This window comes from Oncorhynchus keta, chromosome 27, assembly GCF_023373465.1.
Source record: "Oncorhynchus keta strain PuntledgeMale-10-30-2019 chromosome 27, Oket_V2, whole genome shotgun sequence".
Taxonomy (NCBI): Eukaryota; Metazoa; Chordata; class Actinopteri; order Salmoniformes; family Salmonidae; genus Oncorhynchus; species Oncorhynchus keta.
The window spans coordinates 25,569,237-25,589,634 of record NC_068447.1 but is presented as its reverse complement, the minus strand read 5'-3'; the positions used below and the strand labels follow the sequence as shown (position 1 = coordinate 25,589,634).

Sequence of the window (20,398 nt, the reverse complement as noted above, 5' to 3'; positions counted from 1 at the left end):
GCCTAATATTTTAAAATGGAATTCATGACAAAATATTCACCAGGCTGAAAAACAAAGATGACCCAAACAATCCCAGAGATGGAAGAAATGCCATCCAATTGGTGACAGATTTTCATGCGAATATTGAAAAATCTACATAAAGAAACTTTTTGCATCGAATGCTGCAAAACCCAGCATCATATGATGCAAAATGAGTCATGCTGACATGCAAAACATTTTGTGACTATATCAACAATGGAGTTTTCCTTTTGGTGAAAGTACATTTTGTGTGCAATGTCATCACGCACCGATTTTAATGCACAACAATTCAGTTTGGAGGAAACACCAAACTGAAGTGAAGTGTCGATCATCACGTCACCAGAGTAAGACCCTCGATATCTATTGGAAATTAGCATCAAGCTCATCAACGTGCACTTTCACCAGCCTGTGAAGTTCATCAAATTATTTCACAAACTGCATGGTTTCCTGAGTCATTGTGGGAGGACCACACAGCATATTATCGTGTGACTCCTAGTTTACTTCGATATGATGGTTTCCGCCGCCATATCGCGCATAATACATTTTAGACACAAAAGATCCCACCATGTCGAACAAACTCGCACCTAAAGTTCCTGTTTCCATCAAAGCGGTCTTGATTTTTCTTTTTACTAGCATGCAAACAGGATGGAAATGTGGTTATGTCCCAAACATAACCTCAGAGATGGAAGAAATGTTGTGTACCATCTCCCACAGGGTTTTCCTGAGTAAAAAGGCATCTGGCAAATCATATAATACATTAGAAAAAGAAACGATTAAACAATCAATAAATACAAATATGCTCCAGAACATAAGGAAAGTACACCCACATCCTATTGATGACACATCATCCAACAAAGCAAAAGTTGTTTTACCAAATAGCTACGTCTCATTATTCCAATACTGCCAAGAAGACAATACAATCAACCAATCAAATGTTATTTTCTTTTTTTGGCAATCATCATACCTCTCATACTCAAAATAATAATTGTGCAACATTCTTGAAATAAACAAATTATATTACAATCCTGTTCCCATTTCACAGTATGGGCTTCAGTAAAAAAATAAAACAATGTTGTCTGACACATGATACTAGGTACAAAGTATATATCCAAAATGTATTTTTCCCACCTGTGCAAAACTGTAAAGTTGTAACAAGCAAGCAACATTTCACTGTATGATATGGAATTAATCATTTCAATTTCAATGTTAGACTTTCCTTATCAATCTCCTCAGTACAAAGCTCCTAACTACTTGCAGTATCAACCATGGAGAACTGATTTTGTAGTCATTACCATAATCCCCTCCCCAACACAAATTCAGACATGTGAACAAATAAATTCAGTAATCCATACCAACAAAAATAACATACCCACTCGAATGTGAACACTGAGGACAGTAGATGTGAATATAATACGGCATGAAAAATGTACTGTTAAAATCAGTGGAAACCACCCAGACCCAACATCCTAGGAATCTCTGTAGAAGTCAGAACGTATGCCATTCTGAGAGGATTGGAAAAGTGTAAGCAATATGCAGAGAATTTAATTTGGCGTACAGTAATAGACAGCAATATGATGTTAACATATGGCTTATACCTATGTTATCTGATGGAGTCTGCCTTGGATTCTTCCCTCCCTCCCTCCCTCCCTCCCTCCCTTCCTTCTTTCCTTCCTTCCTTCCTTCCTTCCTTCCTTCCTTCCTTCCTTCCTTCCTTCCTTCCTTCCGGAAGATCCCATGTCTTGGTCTGAACTTGGCTGCCTGGTGTGTTCCTTGTTCTTCATGATGCTCTCTGCACTTTTAACGGACCCCTGAGACTATCACAGTGCAGGTGCATTTATACGGAGATGTGATTACACACAGGTGGATTGTATTTATCATCATTAGTCATTTAGGTCAACATTGGATCATTCAGAGATCCTCACTGAACTTCTGGAGAGAGTTTGCTGCACTGAAAGTAAAGGGGCTGAATAATTTTGCACGCCCAATTTTTCAGTTTTTGATTTGTTAAAAAAGTTTGAAATATCCAATAAATGTTATTCCACTTCATGATTGTGTCCCACTTGTTGTTGATTCTTCACAAAAAATACAGTTTTATATCTTTATGTTTGAAGCCTGAAATGTGGCAAAAGGTTGCAAAGTTCAAGGGGGCCGAATACTTTCGCAAGGCACTGTATACTACTCAGCGTTTATTACTGGTATGTCATGCCCAAGTTTGCTAATCTTGCCAATGAAAAACAATCATTAAAATAGTTAAAGCAATATCAGTCGGTTTTGTGATGAGCCATCGGATTTAATGAATGATTGAGCCGAGTTTGCCTTTGCCAACATTTCACTGTCGGTGCTCCAAAGCATTTTACTGTCATTCTGTGTTTCATAGTGTAGATTATTCTATTTAAAACCTCTTAGAGATCCCTAGTAAACCCTTCCCGCTCTAATCCCGTTAAGTGGATTGATTTGACAACATCTAGTGAAATTGCAGCACGCCAAATTCAAAAACATAAATACTGATAATACAAATTCATAAAACATACAAGTGTTATACATCAAAATAATGCTTTCCCTTCTTGTTAATCCATCTGCTGTGTCAGATTTCAGAAAGGCTTTACGGCGACAGCAGACCATGCAAAATGTCAATTTATTTGGAGCGTTTGATTCAGAAATACACTGGTTTCAACTCGCCTAACATGCCTACAAAGTATCTAATAAGTTACCTGTAAACTTGGTCCAAACATTTCAAACAACGTTCCTAATCCAACCTTAGGTACCCTAAAACGTAAATAATTTATACAATTTAAGACGGGATATACTGTTTTTCAATAACGGATAAAAACAACATGAAGCGCGTTCCAGGTCAAGCGCACTAAAATACTTGGATGGACCAAGAGTCCATCTGAGTGACACATGGAAAGAACAGGACTACTTCTTCATTTCTCAAAAGACAAACCAATTTCTAAAGCCATAGGAACTGCAACCAGGTTCCTCATAAATAGGGTTTCCCATAGAAAACTAATTGAAAACAGTGACCTAAATGTTTTTATTTTTCCTGGATGGTTAGACCTAGGGTCCTCCTGTAGACCTAGGGTCCTCCTGTAGCTCAGTTGGTAGAACATGGCGCTTGTAACGCCAGGGTAGTGGGTTCGATTCCCGGGACCACCCATACGTAGAATGTATGCACACATGACTGTAAGTCGCTTTGGATAAAAGCGTCTGCTAAATGGCATATATTATTATTATATTAGTGGTTTCGCCTGCCAAATCAGTTCTGTTATACACAGACATTATTTTAACAGTTTTGGAAATTTTAGAGTGTTTTCTATCCACATCTACCAACTATATGCATATCCTAGCTTCTGAGCCTGAGTAACAGGCAGTTTACTTTGGGCACGCTTTTCATCCGGACGTGAAAATAGTGCCCCCTAACCCAAAGAGGTTTTAATCAGTTTGGTCACGACTTCTCAATTTGCAGAACATTTGCCAATCATTTGTGCAGCCAGATTTATTTGCCATTACTTTTGCCTCATCACTCTCAACCATACACATTTTAAATTCCTCATCAATCCATGGGGATGTAACAGTTTTTACAGTAATTCTCTTAATGGGTGCATGCTTATTAGTAACTGGGATAAGCAATTTCATAGATGTAGCATTTGACACATTTTGTTTGCTCGTCATTACACACCACGGACCAACAAATATTCTTTACATTAACATAGGAATCACGACGCAACTTATTGCATGACCTCTTATACACTATATTAGGCCCAGCCTTTGGAACTTTGGTTTTCCCAGATTTGGCTACTATATTTTGATCACGACATCCGATGTACCTGAATATTGCCTTCAAGCACATTTCTGCAGCATTAGTAAAGATGTGATCAATATATGATCATTTCATTCCTATGCTGTTTGTAAATAAACTGGTAGGTTGACTGAACCTGAACCATGTTGCAGGCACTGGTTACAGTTTGAAGCTTTTTCTTGAGTGGGCAGCTTGATGAAAGCCAGTCAATACTTAAATAACCCAGAAAATATACCTCTTGATATCACATATTTTATCAAGCATTTCACACCTTATCCAGATACTGACTTGTTAGCACTTGGCCTATAAAGCTTCCCACAAAAATGTGCTTTAGGTGAGGCAGATGAACCTGTAGCCATATTACTTCAACAGTATTTAACCTGAGATCCTCTAATCTTTACAGAAATGTGGTTCCGAATATAAAACAGCAACACCTCCACTGGCATTTGTATTTTCTGTAAATGTTTTAAACTTCTATTGCCTCCACTGTAAAGGTATTGTCTGAGATTGAGATATTTATATTCTGACTCATGTCAAATGATTAATTTCATTAACCTTGTTTAACTTTTTATGGCTGCAGGGGCAGTATTGAGTAGCTTGGATGAAAAGGTGCCCATTGTAAACGGCCAGCTCCTCAGTCTCAGTTGCTAATATATGCATATTATTATTAGTATTGGATAGAAAACACTGAAGTTTCTAAAACTGTTTGAATTATGTCTGAGTATAATAGAACTCATATAGCAGGCAAAAACCTGAGAAATTCCACTTCCTGTTATTTTTCTGGGGTAGCAGATCTTCAACCAAGCTCTTATTGAAATTACAGCGAGATATGGATGAGTTTGAACTTCCTACGCCTTCCACTAGATGTCAACAGTCAATATAACTTTGTCTGATGACGAATGTGAAGGTGGTCGAATGACACAGGAAATAGTCACCACTGTCACGGTTTGAAGTCATTCTAATTCTCCGGTTGGAACGTTATTCAAGATATATGTACACATTCTAAAGATTGATTCAGTACATCGTTTGACATGTTTCTACTGACTGTTACGGAACTTTTGGACATTTCGTCACATTATAGTGGACGCGCTTTGTGACTTTGGAATTGTTACCAAACGCGCTAACCAAAGTAGCTAATTGGACATAAATAACGGACATTTTCGAACAAATTAAGCATTTATTGTGGACCTGGGATTCCTAGGACTGCATTCTGATGAAGTTCATCAAAGGTAAGGAAACATTTATCATGTATTTTCTGGTTTCTGTTGACTCCAACATTGCGGCTAATTTGGCTTCTGTTCTGAGCGCCCTCTCAGATTATTGCATGTGTTGCTTTTCCGCAAACTTTTTTTGAAATCTGACACAGCGGTTGCATTAAGGAGAGGTATATCTATAATTCCATGTGTATAACTTGTATTATCTACATTTATGATGAGTATTTCTGTTAAAACGATGTGGGTATGCAAAATCACTTGATGTTTTTGGAACTAGTGAATCGAAATAGCCAATGTAAACTCAATTTTTTTTATATAAATATGAACTTTATCAAACAAAACATGCATGTATTGTGTAACATGAAGTCCTATGAGTGTCATCTGATGAAGATAATTTAAGGTTAGTGATTCATTTAGTCTTTATTTCTTCTTTTTGTGAATGCTATATTTCGCTGGAAAATGGCTGTGCTTATTGTGGTTTGGTGGAGACCTAACAATCGTTTGTAGTGCTTTCACTGAAAAGCCTATTTGAAATCAGACACTTTGGTGGGATTACCTTTAAAATTATATAAAACACGTGTATGTTTTAGGAATTGTAATTTTGAGATTTCTGTGGTTTGAATCTGGCGCCCTCTATTTTCACTGGTAGTCGTCATATCGATCCCGGTATTGGGATTGCAGCCATAACAAGCTAACCTCTTGAAGCTAGGGGGCACTATTTTTATGTTTGGAAAAATAACGTTCCCAAACGGCCTATTTCTCAGGACCAGATGTTAGAACATGCATATACTTGACAGATTAGGATAGAAAACTCTAAAGTTTCCAAAACTGTCAAAATATTGTCTGAGTATAACAGAACTGATATTGCAGGCGAAACCCTGAGACAAATCAAACCAGGAAGTAGCTTCTATTTTGAAAACTCCATGTTCTATAGCCTCCCATTGCTCCATTTAAAGGGATATCAACCAGATTCCTTTTCCTATCGCTTCCTCAAGGTGTCAGTCTTCAGACATAGTTTCAGGCTTTTATTTTGAAGAATGAGCGTGAACGACCACATTGCGTAAATGGATAGGTGGGGGCTCAGAGTGAATTGTGCGCAAAAAGAGAAAGGCGGCCATTGTTACTCCCGGTCCTAGTGTAAAGCCAACTGTCCCGGTTGATATAGTAATCCAATAAATATTTGAAAAACACCCTGAGGATTGATTATATCCTCAGGGTGTTTTTCAAATATTTATTGGATTACTATATCCAATAACTGGGATTATTGTGAGTGAAAACATCCGAAGATCAAAGGTAATAGATTCATTTGATTGCTTTTCGTGACCAAGTTACCTGATGCTAAGTGTACTTATTGTTTTGTTGAGTGATCGATAAACGCTGTAAAGCATAACTTCAAAATCTGAGACAACAGGTGGATTAACAAAAGGCTAAAATGTGTTTTGTAATATTGCACTTGTGATTTCATGAATATGAATATTTTCTAGTAATATAATTTGACTGTGCTATTCAGCGTTGCTGATGACAATTATCCCGGATCTGGTATGGGTGGTTCAGAACTTCTTTTGGCTTGGGGGCAGTATTTCGACGTCTGGATTAGAAGCATGCCCAAAGCAAACTGCCTGTTACTCAAGCCCAGAAGCTAGGATTTGCATAAAATTGGTAGATTTGGATAGAAAACTATAAAGTTTCCAGAACTGTTAAAATAATGTCTGTGAGTATAACAGAACGGATATGGCAGACAAAAACCTGAGGAAAATCCATCCAGGATGTGGGATTTCTTTGATGTGGGTATTTTCAATTGAATGCCTCGAGTATCTAATGGGTTAGGACCCATATTGTAGTTCCTATCACTTCCACTAGATGTCAGTCTTTAGACATTGTTTCAGGCTTGTTTTCTGAAAAATCAAGAAGAATAAAACCTTTTTGTCAGTGGACTGAGAAAGAATGCAGAGCTAGTTTGCGCGCGTGGCCGAGTGAGCGCCATTCGTTATTTTTCCTTTCTATTGAATACGCTATTATCCGGTTGAAATATTATCGATTATTTAGACAATTGACAACCTGAGGATTAATTATAAACATTGTTTGACATGTTTCGACGAACCTTACCAGTACTATTAGGATGTATTCGTCTCCATGTTTTGACCGCCTTTGAACCAGTGGATTACTGAACAAAACTGAGTTTTTTGTGATATAAAGAGGGACTTTATCAAACAAAACAAACATTTGTGTAGCTGGGACTCTAACCATATGAAGATCTTCAAAGGTAAGTGATTAATTTTAAAATCGCTATTTCTGTCTTTTGTAATTCCTTTACATGGTTGTAAAATGTTTGTATGCTTTTGGTAAGCGGGGCGCTGTCCTCAGATAATCGCATGGTATGCTTTCAATGTAAAGCCTCTTTGAAATCTGACAAAGCGGCTGGATTAACAAAACGTTAATCTTTAAACCAATGTATAACACTTGTATTTTTTGTGAATGTTTATTATGACTATTTCTGTATTTTGAATTTGGCGCTCTGCAATTTCACCGGATGTTGTCGAGGTGGGTCGCTAGCGGAACACCTGCGCCAGAAAGGTTCAAAGCTAACTGCGTCGATTATATGCCCCCTTTGTTTATCATACAGTTCTGATTTGGTGTACATGGAGAATACTGTAAGAACGACCCATGTTCTGAATTCTGTCGAAGTACATTTCAAAAGTGCTGAACAAATAGTTATATTGATTACGTCAGTCCTAGCTCGCTCGTTAATGTCTTAATCCAAATTACGGACTGCCTCTTATCTGCTCGTCGTTGCTATAGACCATAGTTTGTACATATCAATTGTCAGTAGAAACCACATTTGTTTAAGCAAGTCATACATATCAGCTACAGTGCCTTCGGAAAGAAAGTATTCTGAACTCAACTTTTTCCACATTTTGTTGCGTTAACAGCCTTATTCTAAAATTGATATTTAAAGAATCCTACGCAATCTACACACAATACCCCATAAAGACAATGGGAAAACTGTTTTCTAAAAATGTTTGCAAATGTATGAAAAATAAAACAGGAAAAACGTTTTTACATAAGTATTCAGACCCTTGGCTATGAGACTCGAAATTGAGCTCAGGTGCATCCTGTTTCCATTGATTATCCTTGAAATGTTTATACAATTGATAGAGGAATTCTATATTCCTGTATGTTTTATTGCCAAAATCAATTCGCACTAATTTCTATTTCATTAATGAGTTGTAAGTTCATTAATTATACATGAAGTAGATTGAGACCAGTCTTAAAATCCAAAGGTAAACAGCATTTATTACAAGAGAGTACTAAATGCATACACACATTTCCACAGGTTATAAACTGAAAATGACGTCAGCGTTTTCCAAACGTTCCATTTCACAAACAGAGGCCCCTCTAGCTCTTGAGCCCTCGCGCTATCAGCACGAAGTCAAGGCCAGTCAGCATAAATCAACATTCCCGACAATCTGGAGATGGCCCGTTCCCACCACCTGGAGATTTGTACAACTGAATGAACTAAGGAACAGACCTTCATTGTTACTAACTCCTGACTACATTATATACAATTGGGAAAGGGAGCAAGAGAGAAGATTCACATGTACAGTACATTATAGCATTTGGACTAGTCAGTTCTGATTGGAATGTATACACAATTAGTCATTTCAACCATAATTTCATCTATCAACAACTTGGAGTCCAACCGGTGGTAAATTCAATTGATAGGGTCATGATTTGGAAAGGCACATACCTGTCTATATAAGCTCCCACAGTTGACAGTGCATGTCGGAGCAAAAACCATGCCATGAGGTCAAAGGAATTGTCTTTAGAGCCCTGAGATAGGATCGTGTCGAGGTAAAGATCTGGGGATGGGTACCAAAACATTTCTGCAGCATTGAAGGTCCAAGAACACAGTGGCCTTAAATCATTATTCAATGGAAGAAGTTTGGAACCACCAAGACTCTTCCTACAGCTGGCCACCTGGCCAGGGAGGTGACCAAGAAACCGATGGTCACTAACAGAGCTCTGGAGTTCCTCTGTGGAGATGGGAGAACCTTCCAAAAGGACAACCATCTCTGCAGCACTCCATCAGTCAGGCCTTTATGGTAGAGCGGCCAGACGGAAGCCACTCCTCAGTAAAAGGCACATGACAGCCTGCTTGTAGTTTGCCAAAAAGGCACCTAAAGACCCTTAGACTATGACCAACAGGATTCTTTGGGTCTGATGAAACCAAGATTGGACTCCGTTTTAAAATGTGGCCTTTTAAGATGTACAGATACATTAGAAATAAATATAATTAGCCCATAACAGAAGCAAAGCATTTAGGACCACACTTACCACTGAATGTAGGAGTGAACTCTCTCCAGCCTCTTATAGTCAGTCCTCCATTCTTTATGAAATGACTCGATTAAAATGTCAACAAAAAACAAAAATGCAAAAGGTAATTACATACAGTACTTTACAAAAGTACCTTGGATTTCTTCACATTTTGTGTTACAATGTGTGATTGAAATTGATTTGGTTGTAATCATGTCAACAATCTACACAAAATATTCTGTGATGTCAAAGTGTAAGATTTTTTTTATTTTTAAGATTCATATAAATTAAAATCTAAAATACTCTTTTCATAAGTATTCAGCTCCCTGAGTCAATCAATACATGTTAGAAACACCTTTGGGAGCAAATACAGCGGAGTGTTCTTGGGTAAGTCTAAGGGCCCGATCCTGATTTAGGAATTTATGCCTTTCCTACGCCCTTCTCAGTATTTGGTATTCAGACTTACCTTTTCAGTTGTGTAACGCAATCTGCAGTTGTGACTAACTTGTGCGCAACGAATAAATGTAATGCAACCACTGAAAACACTCCCACTTGCTGGCCAACACATTTTCTTGGAGTTGTCATTCAATGGAATTTTCAGTACAATTATCTTAAAGCGGAACTGAAATCGTATACAAATCTGCTCATATACACCCGCATAAAGAATGACACTTAAAAAATATGACAAGCGAGTAATTAGATACGGTCATTTTCACGTTTTCATGATTAGAATGTTTGGGAATTATATATACTAAGGCATTTGGGAAAACTCTATAGTAATATAGAGTGGGAAAGCGGCTGTGCATTAGGACAATCCAGAACCGGAGTCTACGCAGACCAGTGCGCCATAGCGAACGGTACAGGAAGACTATACGCAAACAAGCCATTTGCCACAAGGGCCTGTCATCATTCACTTGGAACTGGACTGTGTGTTAACTAGCAGTTGCAACAGCGCGACTTGAGATTAGAACGCGTTCAACAAAAGCCACAAAATATACTTGAATGGATTCCTGCAAATACGTAGCTAAATACCACAGGAATCCTTTTACATTTGGAAACTTTGATCAAACCATAAAAAAGTGTGTGTGTGTGTGTGTGTGTGTATAGGGAGAGCATAAAAACAAGTAATGCTAGCCAGCGCAATATGAGCTCAAATCTAAACGAAGGAACATTAGATAAACCCTCTAACCTTCAGCTAGATGGTCTTTAAAATTGCACTGATAAACGATAGGGAATAGCCTGCTCATGATTCTGGAGCTTGCCTGCATGCGTTGTACCAACCAAGCTTACTGGCTAAAGTTGGCTACCTTGCTCGCTAACTACTTCCAGACACAAATGAGAGAACACCTCACTGACTATTTTACTCACACGAGCAGAGCTGGTTAGGCTGTTTAACATGTTAGAGTGTTCATTACTTTTTAGTTTAATGACACCGGTAATAGTCGGCGCAGAACGTATTGTACGTTCATTAATTCAGTTATTCTGCACTCCGGCACACCCAGACAAGAGCGCTCTGAAATCGAAGTAGATATGCTAACTGGATAACCGCCGTTCAGCAGATAGCTAGTGAAGCGATTCACATTTCTTGCAAGCTAACCAAATGACACGTGCTTCTGTTTTTAGCTTGCTACATAGATACGCTAGCATATTATCCACATTATGACTGACTTGTGATCATTGTCCTTGCAGGTTTGATTGTATTGACATCCCAGCCTTCGTTACATTCGTCCGTTTGTACAACACATTGAGTCATTGAAACTGAAACAGTGCATCCCGAATGGAGGCAGCAAACCATGTACCAGGCCAGCTGTGATTTACAACCTGATAGTCCAAAAAATGTTGCTACCAAGAAATCTATTGGTGAATTATATTAATCATGCATCGAAGTGCATCCATTCTGCCAACAATGCCGTATTGTACGTAATGGAATGTTGAGTGAAATATTTTTTTATTTTTAAAACCCTCTTCTAAAAAGTTGGTTTTGTAGCATACATTTTATATTTGACTGATATGATTGCAGATAAACAAAGTAATTGAAACGATGTCAGTTCCACTTTTAAAGTATGGTGTACCTTTAATTGAATTTTGTCAAACAGACTCAATGGAATACATCAAGAGTACGGGTTCAGAATATAGGGATCAATGAAAATAATTCCATTATGCATATTCATCTCCGTTTCAACACCGACTGGTGAATACTCTGAACTTTTAATTATTTAGGTACATTTTAAGGTTAGGAAAGTATGTATGAATAAAAAAACAGCTTGGAAAATCTTTGCACAAAATACATCGATGAATAAAAATAGTGTTTGATTCATCATGCAAGTTGACATTTGAGTTCAATCCATAAAATATTGAAAAGGTGGAAAAAGTGTACAATTAGGGGTTGAACAATAATCATATATATCTACCCAAATCATGGAACAGGATGACAACGGTCCAGTCATCCTGAACCGTGCGCCAGGCTCCTGGTTAAACCTGCTATGTGTGGTCAGAGTTCTATAATGATTCAAATAGGCTACATGTCCCAAATGATTGCACACTGTTAGCCTAATATGATCCACTAATGCTAGTGACCCTCAGAAACAATTTACAAGGATGTGACAGAGGAAAGAAACGTAAACAGAATGGAATGATGCAAAAATAAAATGTATGTGGTATTACTGACAGTGGCTCCCAATAGTGGCCAACATTTAACATGATACAAATTGTAAAATAAAAACAGAAAAGCACAAACATATGATCAAAACATTCTAAAGGTCATACATCAACCCAGCAGGTTCAGCCCTTCAGAAGCCTAGAGTCTTTGAATATCGTCCACGCAAATTATGAGGGCACACAATTAAATTCAGAATAGCGGCACATTTCATTGTGGAAAATTGGCCTCAATATATAATATGAGTTTCAGTTTGCTTCCATATGGCTGGTTATACCCTTGTCTCCAAAGAAAATCAAATTTTATTAGTCCCATGAGCTGAATACAACAGATGTAGACATTACAGTGAAATGCTTACTTATGACAATACATTTCAATCGCACTTAGTATGACGAATTCCAAGGGTTATGAATAATTTTGCAAGGCATTGTATATGCTTTTGCTCATTACACACATTTTATAGCCATTGAAAACTGATTAAATAGCAACTGACCTACCATCAGGGGAGGCGGGGTATTCATTGAGATAGAATTTTAAATTAAACATTCTTTCTCCTGAGCATTCATCTGTTAGATTCTGCAGAGAGAGAAATAGCACAGTCAGATGTCTAGATGACATCTTTACGACTAACAAGATATAAGCAGATGTGTAGGGCCTGGAGTTCTGGTCAGGAAAAACATTGGGTCTTGGTAAGCCCAGGTTATCCTAGCTTTTCCTGTCAAGTTCACATGGACAACAAAAACTCCAGACCCTATTCCTGTGTAATAACAAGGGCCCTTATACTTACAGGATACCCTCGTCTGTAGTTCTGCATGTCCTTCGCAGCCCTCGTGTTTCTGGAGGACATGTTTGACCACTGGAAGACATGGTATATCAGAGATACTGGATGTTACATTTGCAGAAATCTATTGGCATTATTTGTCCCTTTGTGTACCTAAAAAGACTGACCTAGGTGTCAAGTCAATGGAACCGAAGAGGAGACAATAATCATCCCATAGTTTCCCTGTTTTACCAGTTGCAGAGAAGGATGACAGTGTAGGGGCAACCTAAACCAGCTCCAAACAGCAGCAGAATTTGTGCATTCTACACATTCCACTGTCTACCTGTTAAATTTCTGCATGGCGCCCTGGTTGGTGGTCACCACTGAGAGACTGGGGGATAATCTCAATTGCATACTCACAACCTTCTCAAAAACCCATTGGATGAGAAAGCCAGAGGACCCTCCCCTCTGATCTTCTCCAATGGGTTTTGAGAAGGAGGCAAGGAGAGAACACGAGGAGTATGCAATTGAGACTCTCCCTGGGAGTTCACATATTCACTTCTGATTAGCTAGCTACCTGGCCTAGCAAGCCTTTTAGAGATGTAGTTTAACCTACAGTACAAATCAAGTACACACTACTTCAGGTCACTGGTAGAAAGTGTTTGATATAAACCAATCTTCCCAATAGCTAATGTTAAAGGAGAATTTAACCCCAAATTGTTACCCATCTCCACTGCTGTGGCAGTCAGCTACATAAAATGATACAAAATCATCTCAAATATTTTAGGTAGGAAAGTACATTTTCAATAATTTGTACACAGGTCACAAATTTGTGAATCATGCATTCACTGACAATGGAGCAGTGTGAGGCAGGTCTGCAATCAAGCAACATCACAAGTCACATGACCTGTTTTTGCAGTTGTCTCAAATCTGCTATCAAGGGAGAGGGGGCAAACTCCACTGAACTAGTATCAATATGGAACCACTTGGGAGTTTAGATTTTGGGTCAACTTTTCCTTTAACATTATACAGTGCAGTCTGCAAGTAATCAGACATTACTTTTTCCATATTTTGTTACTTACGGCATTATTCTAAAATTGATTAAATGGTTCACTATCTACACACAATACCCCATAATGACAAAACGAAAACAAGTTTAGAAATGTTCACAAGATTTATTAAAATTAAAATAAATATATACCTTATTTAAACACACAGCCAAGACAACGCAGGAGTAGCTTCGGGACAAGTCTCTGAATGTCCTTGAGTGGCCCTGCCAGAACCTGGACTTGAACCCGCTCTAACTTCTCTGGAGTAGAGGTCGATCGATTAGTCGGAATGGCCAATTAATTAGGGCCAATTTCAAGTTTTCATAATCTGTAATCTGCCTTTTTGGACGACGATTAGACTGCAATCCACGAGGAAACTGGACAATGTAACAGCAATATTTAGACTTGGGATTGCCACCCGTTCGATAAAATACAGAACGGTTCAGTAGTTCACTGAAAGAATAAAAGTTTTGCTTTTGAAATTATAGTTTCCGGATGGTTCACCAACTACTTCTCAGATAGTTCAGTGTGTCAAATCGGAGGGCTTGTTGTCTGGACCTCTGGCAGTCTCTGGGGGTGCCACAGGGTTCAATTATCAGGCAGACTCTTTCTCTGTATACATCAATGATGTCACTCTTGCTGCTGGTGATTCTCTGACCCACCTCTACGCAGACCACACCATTCTGTATACTTCTGGCCCTTCTTTGGACACTTAACTAACCTCCAGACGAACTTCAATGCCATACAACTCTCCTTCCGTTGCCGCCAACTGCTCTTAAATGCAAGTAAAACTAAATGCATGCTCTTCAACCGATCGCTGCCCACACCTGCCCGCCCGCCCAGGATCACTACTCTGGATGGTTCTGACCTAGAATATGTGGACAACTACAAACACCTAGGTGTCTGGGTTAGACTGTAAACTCTCCTTCCAGACTCACATTAAACATCTCCAATCCAAAATTAAATATAGGATTGGCATCCTATTTCACAATAAAGCATCCTTCCCTCATGCTGCCAAACATAGTCAGTTTTACGAGGGTATCCTAGCGATCCTCGACTTCGGCAATGTCATTTACAAAATAGCCACCAACACTCTACTCAGCAAACTGGATGTAGTCTATCACAGTGCCATCCGTTTTGTCACCAAAGCCCTATATACACTACCCACCACTGCGACCTGTATGTTCTCGTTGGCTGGCCCTCACTACATATTTGTCACCAAACCCACTGGCTCCAGGTCATCTACTTATCTCAGCTCACTGGTCACCCTAGCAGCAACCACCCGTAGTACACGCTCCAGCAGGTATATTTCACTGGTCATCCCCAAAACCTCCTTTGGCAGCCTTCCCTACCAGTTCTCTGCCGCCAATGACTGGAACAAATTGGAAAAGTTTGTTATTATTATTTTTTATCACTGAAGCCTCATATATATCTCCCTCACTTTAAGCATCAGCTGTCAGAGCGGTTCACAGATCATTGCACCTGTACATAGGCCATCTGTAAATAGCCCACCCAACTACCTCATCCCCATATTGTTTTTTTGCTCCTTTGCACCCCAGTAGCTCTACTTGCACGTTCATCTTCTGCACATCTGTCACTCCAGTATGGCCTATTTATTACCCATTTACACTATGGCCTATTTATTACCTTTTTCTATTGTGTTATTGACTGTATGTTTGTTTATTCCATGTGTAACTGTTGTGTGTCGCACTGCTTTGCTTTATCTTGGCCAGGTCGCAGTTGTAAATGAGAACTTGTTCTCAACTGGCCTACCTGGTTAAATAAAAGTGACACATTTTTTACAAATATTTTTTAAAAATCAGCATTCGCTTTTTTTGGACCTCCAATAAATCAGTATTGGCGTTGAAAAAAATCATAATCGGTCAACCTCTACTCTGGAGAGAGTAGAAAATAGCCGTGCAGCAACACTCCCCATCCAACATGACAGAGCTTGAGAGGATCTGCAGAGAAGAATGGGAGAAACTCCAAATACAGGTGTGCCAAGCATATAGCGTCATATCTAAGAAGACTTGAGGCTGTAATTGCTGCCAAAGGTGCTTCAACAAAAGTACTGAGCAATGGGTCTGAAAACTTATGTAAATGTGATATTTCAGTTAATTTTCAATACAATTGCAAAAATGTCTAAAAACGTTCTGCTTTGTCAATATGCAGTATTGTCTGTAGTTTGAGCAAAAGCAAAAAACAATTGAATCAATTTTAGAATAAGGCTGTAACATAAAAAAATGTGGATAAAGTCAGGTCTGAATACTTTCCAAACACACTGTAGCTAACTTAGCCATCTAATCAACAGGGCAACAACGGCAAATCTAGCCAGTGTGAGGATTTATGCTTATGCTCTATAACCCGCTACCATATTACATAAGATTGAATTGTTTGAACAACAGCTGCTGTCTGTGTGTGTGTGTGACAAGAACTAAGCAACATGGTGTGACTTGCATGTTGCAAAGCGGTGTACTGTTTGCTACATTTGCCTTGCCTGTCTGTGTGTGTGACAATATTGAGCACATGGTGTGACTTGCTGCATGTTACAAAGTTGTGGTTAATCAGGTATAGGGAGGGGTGGTCATCGCAAAGGTTTAGCTGAGATGGAAAAATACTGAACACAATAGCAGGAACTGAGCAACTGTAATAACTAGGGTGTGATACCAGAACAGTAAGAATCTATACATCGACAGAGGGTGGACTCCAATAAGCACCAAGAGGCGGGGCCTAGCCTGAGCAAGTCTAAACCACGCTCAGCCTCTACTGTGTTATATCCTTCCTGTTTGGCCCTGTCCGGGGTGTCCTCGGATGGGGCCACAGTGTCTCCTGACCCCTCCTGTCTCAGCTTCCAGTAATTATGCTGCAGTAGTTTGTGTCGGGGGCTAGGGTCAGTTTGTTATATCTGGAGTACTTCTCCTGTCCTATTCGGTGTCCTGTGTGAATCTAAGTGTGCGTTCTCTAATTCTCTCCTTCTCTCTTTCTTTCTCTCTCTCGGAGGACCTGAGCCCTAGGACCATGCCCCAGGACTACCTGACATGATGACTCCTTGCTGTCCCCAGTCCACCTGGCCATGCTGCTGCTCCAGTTTCAACTGTTCTGCCTTATTATTATTCGACCATGCTGGTCATTTATGAACATTTGAACATCTTGGCCATGTTCTGTTATAATCTCCACCCGGCACAGCCATAAGAGGACTGGCCACCCCACATATGCTCTCTCTAATTCTCTCTTTCTTTCTCTCGGAGGACCTGAGCCCTAGGACCATGCCCCAGGACTACCTGACATGATGACTCCTTGCTGTCCCCAGTCCACCCGACTGTGCTGCTGCTCCAGTTTCAACTGTTCTGCCTTATTATTATTATTATTCAACCATGCTGGTCATTTATGAACATTTGAACATCTTGGCCATGTTCTGTTATAATCTCCACCCGGCACAGCCAGAAGAGGACTGGCCACCCCACATAGCCTGGTTCCTCTCTAGGTTTCTTCCTAGGTTTTGGCCTTTCTAGGGAGTTTTTCCTAGCCACCGTGCTTCTACACCTGCATTGCTTGCTGTTTGGGGGTTTAGGCTGGGTTTCTGTACAGCACTTTGAGATATCAGCTGATGTACGAAGGGCTATATAAATAAATTTGATTTGATTTGATAGTTCCAACCCATCTGTTGGCCAATCACAGTATAAGAACAGCTGTTTACTTACATCCTGTCAGTTCTCTGTTCTACCCTGCGTGGTGTTATAGTGAATCCGTATATACAAAAAATTGCATTTGACATTTATTGCTTGAATTTAAAGATAATTAACGACAGATCCTGACTTATTTTTCCTGATACCGGATTTGAAAGACGCAGCCTCTAACACCAGCTAGCCAATTAGCTACTGCTAGCTATCAACAATTTCTTCCCGCCAGACTTTGTCAATGCTAGTTAGCGTTAATATTGCCATAAATAATGTGCGTGTTAGCTAACATACTTTATCTTTCTAACCCTTGTTAGCCAAGGCTGACTAATTATGTAATGACTAGTTCGGTTCAAAGGGATGAAAAGCTACTTCCAGTCAGTAATGTTAGCTAGCTAACAGGCTAAAGGCTAGATAGAGTGCTAGCTAGTTGGCATAGTAGCTTTGTAACAAACAAAGATTAGAGCCATTTTAATGAAACAATATTCAAAATCTTTGGAGGTAGCTAGCTAATGTTAGTTGAATTGGCTAGCTAGGCGTCCATTAGCCCTCGATCATGAGTCTGTTCCATTACATTACAAATTAGAGTTATTGGACGAAGGGGGTCTTCTGTACAGTTTTGTTAAGCGGTCTTAATATTAACACACATCACTTGCAGTACAGTTTTGGAAGAAAGAAATATATATTTGAAAGTTGGTACACATCTTTATAGGTTTTGGTTTCATACACTGCCATATTACTGCCCTTCACCGAAAACAGTACTACACAAGACTAACGTTACCTGTGCTAATTAGACATCTGTTCTTGTGCTGCCGTTGCTTCCAGAGGCAGTTTGGAACAAACTAGTGAGTGTTGCAAGTTAATTTTTATGCGCTTCAACTGTCCCGTTCTGTCAATTCTATACACCTGTCAGCAATGGGTGTGGCTGAAATAGCTGAATCAACTAAGTTTAAAGGGTGTCCACATATACTTTTGTATAAAGTGTATGCTATATAAATTAATAAGGCTGATGGATCAGATCAGAATATTTAGCTAAAAATTGATTAATTATTATTTCTTCCCATTTTAGGTGCAGCAATACACACACGACAGTGGGTCTGTATGAACGTTCCAAAATGCGACATGCAAGCAGTTTCATGGACAGAGATGGAAGTATCCATTAGAAACATAGAACAAGGGGGGATTTGAAGCTGCAACAACCATCATGGGTTGATAATATGACTAGGATAATGCCTTTCAAATCAAATTTTAAATTGGTCACATACACATGGTTACAGATGTTAATGCAAGTGTAGCTAAATGCTTGTGCTTCTAGTTCTGACCATGCAGTAATATCTAACAAGTAATTTAACAATTTCACAACTACCTTATATACACACACACACACGTGCAAAGGAATGAATAAGATTTTTTACTTATAAATATATGGATGAGTGATGGCCGTGCGGCTGAGGCAAGATGCAATAGATGGTATAGAGTACAGTATATACACATGAGAAGAGTAATGTAGGGTAACATATAAATTGGCATTGTTTAAAGTGACTAGTGATACATTTATTACATCCAATGTTTAATTATTAAGGTGGCTAGAGATTTGAGTCAGTATGTTGGCAGCAGCCACTCAATGTTAGTGATGGCTGTTTAACAGTCTGATGGCCTTGAGATTGGCTGCTAAAAAATGAAAGAAAGTTTTGAAAAAAACAAAAGAACGCATGAGTAAATCTTTCCCTCCGTGTTTCTATGGTGGGATTTTGGCTATAGGGTACCTTGAAGCAAGGTAAGGCATGCCTCATAATATGAAGTAAAACATCCAAGTGTCAAATAATTAAGGAATTTTGCAAACTCCATCTAATGTACAATAGAAACACTGCTAACCACAGTGCTAAGTGCCTGCACGCTTGAATTAAAAGGAAACTGCACTCAAATTTCCCTGAAGTAGTTCAAACATTGCTATGGTATTAGAACATACAATTTCTGTAAAAAAATAAATAAAATGACAGCCCCATTTATCCGTTTCAATAGTAAGCCTACTATTAGCCTACTTGCACAGTACTGCTTGGGTTGGCCTGACTGAAAGACCAATCAATATAAGATAAATGATTTTAGGTCATTCAGAGTGCATGTCACTGTTTTTTTATAACTAAATCGTACAGTAACTGTATTTGAAAAATGTTTTTGGATGTGATATGAAAGTGAAGGAATTTATATTTATAGAACTGTACTGCAATTGAGAATCGATTCACGTTTGGATTGAGTATTTGGCTTCCAGAGCCAAATTGCCCTTTAAAAACTGATTGTTAACGCACACATTTTTTTTATATAAGTGACGGTAACTAGTTACACAAGATTAAGAAAAAAAATAGAAATGCAACGTACTAAACCTGATTTCCAATACGGTTTAGTTTAGTCCTGGTTTAAAATACGCATTTGGTTCTCTCCTGGGTCGTCTCCATCATCACTCTCTGTGTCCCAGGTTGAATCATACTCGCACACTAAATCGTCATCCTCCATCATTGAAAAAAACAATGTGGGCTTGAGAAATACGAAAAGCGAAATCTGTTTAGATACGACAATTAGACATGAGTTGAGCTTCTAGCTCCAAGTTCGACTATTTACGGCGACCAACCATCCCTCCTCTCGGTCATGCAAATCCATCGTGTTTCGCTAATGTGACCACCAGAGGAAATGGCCCGTGCAGTTTGTGCCTGTAGGGTCGTTCGACAAAGAGCTCGCCAATTTGTATTCCCAAACCGGAAATGAGTTCCCTCTTGTTTCGTTCTTCCATTCCTATCGGAAAATGAATGGGGAAATAATAAGGTTTTGGGATTTTAAAAAATAAAGTCTGAGGTTAACACAGGTTTATGAGATAATAGCAGTCAGTTAACATGACGTTTATGAATTATGAAGCCTT

At 39.0% G+C, this 20,398-nt stretch overlaps 1 long non-coding RNA gene across 1 annotated transcript; it reads right to left on the bottom strand.

Annotated features, from left to right (window-relative positions):
- Positions 1 to 11,474: 11,474 nt before the first annotated feature.
- On the bottom strand, positions 11,475 to 20,174 carry LOC118359432 (uncharacterized). Its single transcript, XR_004820663.1, has 3 exons — positions 19,864 to 20,174; positions 12,789 to 12,857; positions 11,475 to 12,577 (listed from the first exon to the last, which is right to left on the bottom strand). It is a non-coding gene; the product is annotated as an uncharacterized LOC118359432 (long non-coding RNA).
- Positions 20,175 to 20,398: the final 224 nt, after the last annotated feature.